This window comes from Megascapheus bottae, chromosome 4 (assembly GCF_031878675.1).
Source record: "Megascapheus bottae isolate mThoBot1 chromosome 4, mThoBot2.hap1, whole genome shotgun sequence".
NCBI classification, from domain to species: Eukaryota; Metazoa; Chordata; class Mammalia; order Rodentia; family Geomyidae; genus Megascapheus; species Megascapheus bottae.
Window position 1 is genome coordinate 23,449,517 of NC_143512.1, and position 8,496 is coordinate 23,458,012.

An 8,496-nucleotide genomic window follows, 5' to 3' on the forward strand; every position below is an offset into this window, starting at 1 on the left:
CATATCAATTTGCCCAATCACCCCTTATTTTTTCTCAGTATTAATTGGCACTTTTATTTTTGTTTGTTTGTTGTCCCTGCTTTCCCCTAAATGGATTTTGAGTCTCCCTTTCTGCTTTTTTTCCATATATTTTTATTGTAATTATTAGAAGGGTTACATTACATTCGCCAGATGGAAGGTGCATTACTTCACATACATTGATACCCTTTCTCATGTCTTGGTCCCCATTTCCCTTCCCCCCACCCCCATCCTCATCTTGTTTTCCCCCCTTTCCTATCCAATTTCAAATAACCAAATACGCATATATCCAATATATCAGATAACAAAGTGAAATACTGTAACAATATGAGATAAGCAAGGGACAGCAAAAGAGATGAGAGATAACATAGTACATTAAGGACAAAAATCACTCATTATATGGCTTTTGTTTCTATATCTTTGAGGTCTGTTCATTTAGCGTCATAAGAGTGTAGATCAAAGAAATATTTTCCACAGAAAGAATTACTTTCTTACTCTAAGTTAATTATTCTGGGAGCCTTGTTTGTCTTCCTCCAGTTTGATCTGTTCTTTAGACCTTCGTCCAGGTGACTCGTGCTCACTCGGGAATGACACACAAGTGACAGTGGGAGAATATTTGAGTCTGGAAACCATGTAAGTAAAACTCACACAGAATACAACTTTCCCAGCCCTATTTATTTCATCTATATTCTGTTCTTATTTTCTTTTACTAGGAGCAGAGAACAAAACTATGGAATAGTTAGGGTGTGTGAAAGATCAACACCCTTTCTTCATCGGTTGAATATTGGCCTGAGATGACTTAGACTCGAGAGATGTCTCATCTGTGCCTGGACATGCGTATTTCAAGGGCAAACAGCTTCAACCCTCCCCTTATTTTCATAGTTTCATAGGTAAGCATTGAATACTATGGTTGCAGTCTTCTAGATTTTTCCCCAAACTTGACTGTCACCACCTACCACATGTGCTATCTATACTCGTGGAATTTCACTTATTCAGTAGGAAGAATGGCATTGTATTATTTGCAAAGAAATGGATGGGTATGAAAAAAATCATGGTAAATGAAGTAAATCAGGCCCAGAGACACATGGTTTCTCTCCCTTGTGGGAGTTAGATTTAATTTATAAATATACAAGTAAACATATGTAGGATGATATGTACATGTGTAGGAATGAATTAACCACAACATGGTATATGCAGGAAAAACTTCCAGTAGTGTAATTACCTGGAAGGTCTAACTCATAGTCTCACAAGATGCTTAAGACATTGTTTCAGTGTGCATGTAGACAAGATTGGCTTGTAACTTAAAATGTAGCTCAGACTGGCCTCAAAGTCCAGGCTCTCCTACTTTAACCCTCAGGTTCTGGGATTACTGGCTCCAAGTCAGGTCACTGCATAGCACATTTACTTTTTTATTTTTGCTAGCTTGGGATTCTTTTGAAAGTATGATCAGTGACAAAAATCTTCACAAGTCACCAGGTACTAATTAGCCATAAATTATGCATTTCACCTCCAAAGGCATGGAAGAAATCAAGGATGGTGACAGTGATAGGAGATTTACATGGGACTAGTACATGGAGGAAGCCTAGGAAATCTCAGTCATGGAACCTCTAGGACTCTGGTAGAGTAAAACAGCACAGCAGCTATGTTAAGAAGCCGTTGTAAATGTCACTTCATTAATCTGCACACTCCCTAATTTCCTCCCATACGCATTCTAGAAACTAAAAATAACCTGAAAAGCTCTTGTGTTTTCACATGACTTCTCAGTCACAGGGTTACAGAGGAGGAAATGAAAGTCACATTCATTATTCATTCATGTGTACTTGTAATCTGGTAATTTCGTGGGGAAGAGTATCCATTTGGAATTCCCTTCTGGTACTGTTTATGGTGTTATATAACAAGTACTATCTATCTCAAAAAGCTTTAGCAGCCAACCACAACTATAAAAATAGAGGTGATTTAAATTTTACATTTTGGAAAACGGATTTGTAAGCATTAACTCTTTTGATAAATTATTCCAAAATCCTACATTTGCCTAATACCTGAATGAAAATGCATGATTTGCTTCTAAGTTTCCTCTAATGATATTGATTAACAGGAAATCCAAACGAACATTTAAACTAGTAAAAATAGTTTACTAACATTTTATTTTTGGTTACAATTCCTGAATTAACTTCTGATGTAGAGAGTTTTCATTGTCACAAGGGACATAAAAGGTATTGAATCCATAGTGAGGAGACAGGAAAATATCACCTTTCTGCTCTATAATTTTGTGTATTCCTAATCAGATTCAACTGCATGAACAAATACACAGCACATCTTTGATTGCATTGAATTGCATGTCAATACCATATCAACATGGAGGAAGAAAATCCATATTGAGCATAAGAAGTTAAAATTTCCTGTACATAGTGTAGCTATTTAAAATGACATGCAGAGAAAATTTCAAATTCCCTCAATCTCAACAATTAAATAGATAACTGTCAATCTGAGTAAGTAAATGTGTTTGAAAACTTTAACACAATTTTCCAATTATGTGTGATAATGGTAGATTTTTCATTTTGGAGTAATTAAATACTTCAAAGTATTTGTATGCATTTAAATTTGTTAAGTAACAAATGCCTGATATTATCAAGTTAATGCATACGAATCTACATTATACTTAAATATTTGACAGCACTATATTGGGTGCTAGAGGCTTTTCCATTACTGAATATTTGAGCTAGTAATTTATAAGGAAAACCTTTTCTTATGTTCTGGCACCAGGGTGTGGGGGGGCGGTCATGGAACTGGAAGCTGTTGAAGATCTCTTGGCTGCATCTTACCATATTGAGGGCATCAGATGATGAGATAAGAAAAGCTTGTCAGGCGAGTTTGCTTTTACAGCAAAGCTTCTTATGGAAAACTATCAATCCATTAACCTGTTCAGAAAGACTCAGTTTTCCTAAACCAAAGACTGGCCTCCAACCTCTCTTAATGTATGACTTTTATGATTAAAATTTCAACATTGAAAACTTGGGATAACAAATATTGCACTTTTTTAAAAAATGTGGCCAAGGAAATGTAGAAGATTATTAGACAATGTGTTTTGGTGACATTATATTTTGCTACATACAAATATATCTGGTCTATTATTTTAAAATAAATTTAATAACTGAAAAATTATAAGATATTGAAAAATTTAGTGCTCTTCACAAAATAAAGACACAGATAAGTTATCTCAGCCAAATGCAGAACAGAAATAGAACCATTATTAGGAGAGATTAAGCTTTAAAATAGTTCTGGTATAATGATGAGAAAGCTGACTAGGATTGACTGATAAATCCATCTTAAAGACAATTCTAACATAAGTCCATGTAGATGTGCTAATTCAGAATGTGTTCTTCATGAATTGATATGTCACTTCCATCTAAATGAATCATTTAATGATAACAAGCACGAGAGTCATCTTCAACGTCTTTAAAGACTCAGGAAATCCCAAACCCCCAAACCAAACAACTCTACACTCGAGACTGTTAAGCTGTGGATCATGTTGGGAAACTTTAAGTTATTGCAGTGCAGATATTTCATATTTTATATTGTTTTATAATATATTATTTATCTTATCTAATTAACAACTAATGTGTCCAGCCATTTAATTTATTCTAATGCAATAATAATAATGTTCTATAATAATAATAATGTTTAAGCATCTTCATTTGAATAGTCATTTTAAAAGAAAAATGTAGGGTATAATCATTATTTATAGGGAATTTTTGAACAAATACTGATATATATTGCTATACTATAATATGTAGTGGCATTTAATATTCTTTATATATGTCAAAATGTCATATGCATACTTTAGCCTCTGAGCAAGCTAATAAAATAACTTTATGTGTTTTTGCAGACAATTTTTAGAAAATACTGGTAGCAGGGTGGCTGTAGGTTGGCAGGGGAAGGATTTAGAGTGACATTAGAAAGCTGATATTGAGTGCATTTTAATGGAAAGTTGTATAGATGTAAATATTTCAGCCATCAAAACTGATAACCACCTGAACATTTTGGAGAAACTGAGAACTCTGCTCTTAGAGAACTTGTCACTAGATAACATTATTGCCACCAGCAACTGTGAGACTCAGCCACTTGCAGCTCTATGAATAGAAGCTTAGATCCTACAGTGCTCACAATGCACTATAACAACTGTTGCTACTGATGCTCGAACCATGAGGCCTGGAAAGATCCTGAGATCCCACATTTGCCCACTATTTACAAAGCCATTGAAGTTTTTAGTTTAGTGTCCATGTTTAAAACTATTTGTTTCCTTCCAGATACCATGCATATATATGTGTGTATATATATTATCTATATCTATATAGATATGTGTGTATTAATAGATAATAGAAGCCTACAATACCAATATACACATTATGTTCTTTTGGACTTGCATTAATGAATCCCTGCTGTTGAACTTTCCAGTTCGCTAAGGAACAGGACACAAGATTGTCTGTACCTAGTGTAAGTCATGGCCCCAGAAGTTAAATCTGACCATGGAAAATAATGTGGTCAAAAAAACAGGTTCCAAAGTTAAAGAAATCTCATTCGGTTGAAGAAAAGTAATAGAGAAATAAACAAAAAATGTACTGAATTTTGGTAATGGTATTTAGATTAATTTCCTCCAATATTTTAAAGCAGCCTTAAAGAGATATCTTAGACACGGAAAATGTACACAACATTAAGATTTCAAAAAGAGAATGAGATCATGCCAATACACAGATTAAAAAGTTTTAGGAATTACTAACTTTTATGAATTTATTTTTCATTTAAACTGTGAGGTACAAATAGACAGATTATGCCACACATTTCCAAAGTGTTATTTAATTGATCTATTCTTACACCTATTTGTCTTTAAGGAGCCATGAGTTCTCTCTTTCTTGGGTGTCAATATTTGACGAATAACTTTGACCATGCTTTTGTTGTAAATCAATTTCTTCCTTTCACTTGTAGGGAAAGTGTCACCCTCTGACCCACTGGAGTTCTATCCTGGACTGATGTAAAACAGATCAATAGAAGAAAAGCAAGAAATTCTAATTTGTAATTTTTCCATGTACATAGGAGCCCTCACAAGAAAAAATAAAGGAGCAAAGAAGTAGGTAGGTCTGGATGTTTTTATAGTGGAAAGAACAGGGAAGAAAAATGAAAAACTAACTAGATTTAAGTGGAGACCAAAGGTATATATTTGCATAGATTTCATTTAGACTTGCCTATTTGACTCTGGGCCTAAGCATGTTTTTGCCCCTGATATGAGAAGTTTCCATAAGTAAGAAATAGTGTTTATAGTTCCCTGTATGCAGAATTTTCCAAGGAAAAGACTGACAATCTAAATTCTCAGATAAAGTAAATATTTCCTACTTTATCATAAATTATATTGTAAATATATCCTATTTTAGAGCTTGGAAAATTACTCATTTTTTATAGTATGAGTGTAGAAGATATTAATAAGAGACACCAGACTGTTAGATGATTAAAAAATGAAATGTACTTGGCTATGTTTATTCACATATATTTTAAAGTGAGCATTGAGTTTTTTGAGCAAATCTACATTGAGATTATTAAACATTATTTAAAAACACTGATGTGTGGATTGAGAAACATTCATTATTACAATATACTCAGAGGCTAAAATAAAACTGGCTAACAGGTGCTTTATTCAGCCAGTGAATGAAACCAGTGGTCTGTAGTCTCAAGGCACTCGATTTTCCAGCATCAGACATTCTTAAATATATTGGAGAGTAAATATAATTATTTTTATAATTAATTAATAATGTAAATGGGCCTTTGCTTACATTAGTTTATCTTTGGTGAATAAGTGACTAAATCTATGAAAAAGCAATTGTACTAATTCATGGAGGTTCCTAAAGGCCTTTAGAAAACTAATTTTGAGAGTTTTACTCTGTTGCTTTCTTCAGGCTTAGCTAGTTCTTCTTGAGTATTTTATTTATTTATTTACTTATTTTGCCAGTCCCGGGCTTTCAGCTCAGGGCCTGAGGACTATCCTTGGTCTTTCTCAAGGCTAGAACTCTACCACTTGAGCCACAGCACCACTTCTGGCTCTTTTTTTTTTCTATGTATGTGGTACTGTGCATGCTAGGAAGCATTCTACCAGTAGGCCAAACTTCAGGCCCTATTTATTTATTTGGCTAGTCCTGGGCTTGAGCCCTGGGCCTGAGCCCTGTCCTTGGTCTTTCTCAAGGCTAGAGCTCTACCACTTGAGCCTCAGTACCACTTCCAGCTTTTTTCTATGTGTGTGGTTCTGATGAATCGAACCTGGATCTTCATGAGTGCTAGGTAAGCACTCATCACTGGGCCAAACTTCCGGCTTCTTGAGTATTTTTAAATTGAAGATTTAGATTAATTTGGATTTTTTCTTATCTATCATTCCATTTATTATTATTATTATTGTCACCATGGAGCTTGCTGGGCACTGTCCCTGAGCTCTTCAGCTCAAGACTGGTGCTCTAATACTTGAGCCACAGTACCACTTCCTATTTATTATCTTTAAGTAGTTGTACCAAAACATTTATGGCCAATATCATCTTTCCTATATTGAGCATTTATCACATCCATTTATGTTTAATCACTATTTTTTTTTTGCCAGTCCTGGGCTTGAGCTCAGGGCCTGAGCACTGTCCTTGGACTTTCTCAAGGCTAGAGCTCTACCACTTGAGCCTCAGCACCACTTCTGGCTTTTTTCTATGTATGTGGTACCAAGGAATCAAACCCGGACCTTCATGCATCCTAGGCAAGCACTTTAACCACTAGGCCAAACTCCTGACCCCTTAATCACTACTTTACTTAAGATAAAAATTATTACTTTTTGCCAGTCCCAGTCCTGGGGCAAACATGAGGCCTGTGGACTATCCCTTTATACTTATTTTTTGCTAAAGGCTAGTGCTCTGTCACTTGAGCCATAGCACCACTTTCATGTGGTGCCAAAGAATTGTACCCAGGGCTTCACGAATGGTAGGCAAGCTTTCTACCACTAGCCACACTCCCGACAAACAAACAAACAAACAAACAAACAACAAAAAAACCCTTCATTTTAATTAAAATTATTTTCACATTGGGTGTTGAGGAACACTGTATGCAAACCATAAAACTGCTTAATATCATAATATTATATGTTCAAGTGTCATAATATCAAATGTTCAAGTGAAAGATTGACTAGTTTGCTAATCCTGGAAACATTTAATATTTTAATTGTGACATAACTTAAATCCTTTTGGTGTTTGTGTGGTTGTTAAATATATTTTTACTTTGTTTTCCTGAGGGTTTTGGACCTTTGTTTGATTTACATAGAGATCACATAATTTCTCTGTTTGTATACTTTCCAGGTTAATTTTACAATTATAAATTGTATTGTTTTCAAAACTAACTATTTATGACCCAGGACAAACTGTCTTGGTGACTATATGTAATGGAAGAAATATCATATTTTATAGAATTGTTACAAGTAAGCCAGGAGTGGTAGCTCTGGACTCTAATCCTAGCTACTCAGGAGGCTGAGATCTGAGGATCAAGGTTCAAAGCCAGCCTGGGCACTATAAAGACCGTGAGACTCTTATCTCTGATTAACCACTAAAAATCTGCAGTCGGGCTGTGACTCTTGGGGTAGCTGAAGGGCTCAGCGACAGCACCAAGGCCCAAAGTTCAAGCCCCATGACCCACAAAAAAAAAGAAAAAAAGAAAAGCAGACAGACAGACAGACAGAAAGAAAGAAAGAAAGAAAAAACAAAAAAAGAAAGAAAGAAAGGCTACAAGTATGTCAAATAGGGGTAGCTAGAAGAATGTCGATAAACCATATATGACTTGGAGTATTGACAGAGCTTGGAAGTACATCCTTACATTGAGAAAATGCAGATGCTGCTGAAACTCAACTACTATTTTTCAGTTCCTTCAAAGCAAAAATTTCACCTTACGAGCTTAAACAGGTAGGAAAGACTAAGATTGTTGTATTAGTAGAGAGACTGAAGATACCTCCCAAAACCAAGAGCTGAGGATAGGCAAATCATTTGGTATTTATGTGTTAAATTATACCATTAAAAGAAAACACACATTTCTTGTTTTCTTCAAGTGAGAAAGTAGTTTTACTATTTGGAACAAGGTTCCTTTATTTTTCTTTATATAAATCTATCTATCTATTTATCTATCTGTCTGTATTATACAATGATTGTCACAAGTTAATTAATATATATTAATACATATTGTGATGTTTTTATTTTTCTAACAAGAACATTTTAGATTTACTCTCAATAAGCTTCTCTTTCCTTCCTTCCTTTCTCCCTTCCTTCCTTCCTTTCTCCCTTCCTTCCTTCCTTTCTCCCTTCCTTCCTTCCTTCCTTCCTTCCTTCCTTCCTTCCTTCCTTCCTTCCTTCCTTCCTTCCTTCCTTCCTTTTTCATGGCATAGTCTTACTATTTAGCTTGAGATGGTCTTCCACTAAA

At 34.9% G+C, this 8,496-nt stretch overlaps 1 long non-coding RNA gene across 1 annotated transcript; it reads left to right on the forward strand.

Moving 5' to 3' along the window:
- The first annotated feature begins 607 nt into the window (after positions 1 to 607).
- LOC150064155 (uncharacterized) lies at positions 608 to 5,212 on the forward strand. The gene is made up of 3 exons (XR_016535120.1): positions 608 to 651; positions 732 to 908; positions 5,002 to 5,212. It is a non-coding gene; the product is annotated as an uncharacterized LOC150064155 (long non-coding RNA).
- Positions 5,213 to 8,496: the final 3,284 nt, after the last annotated feature.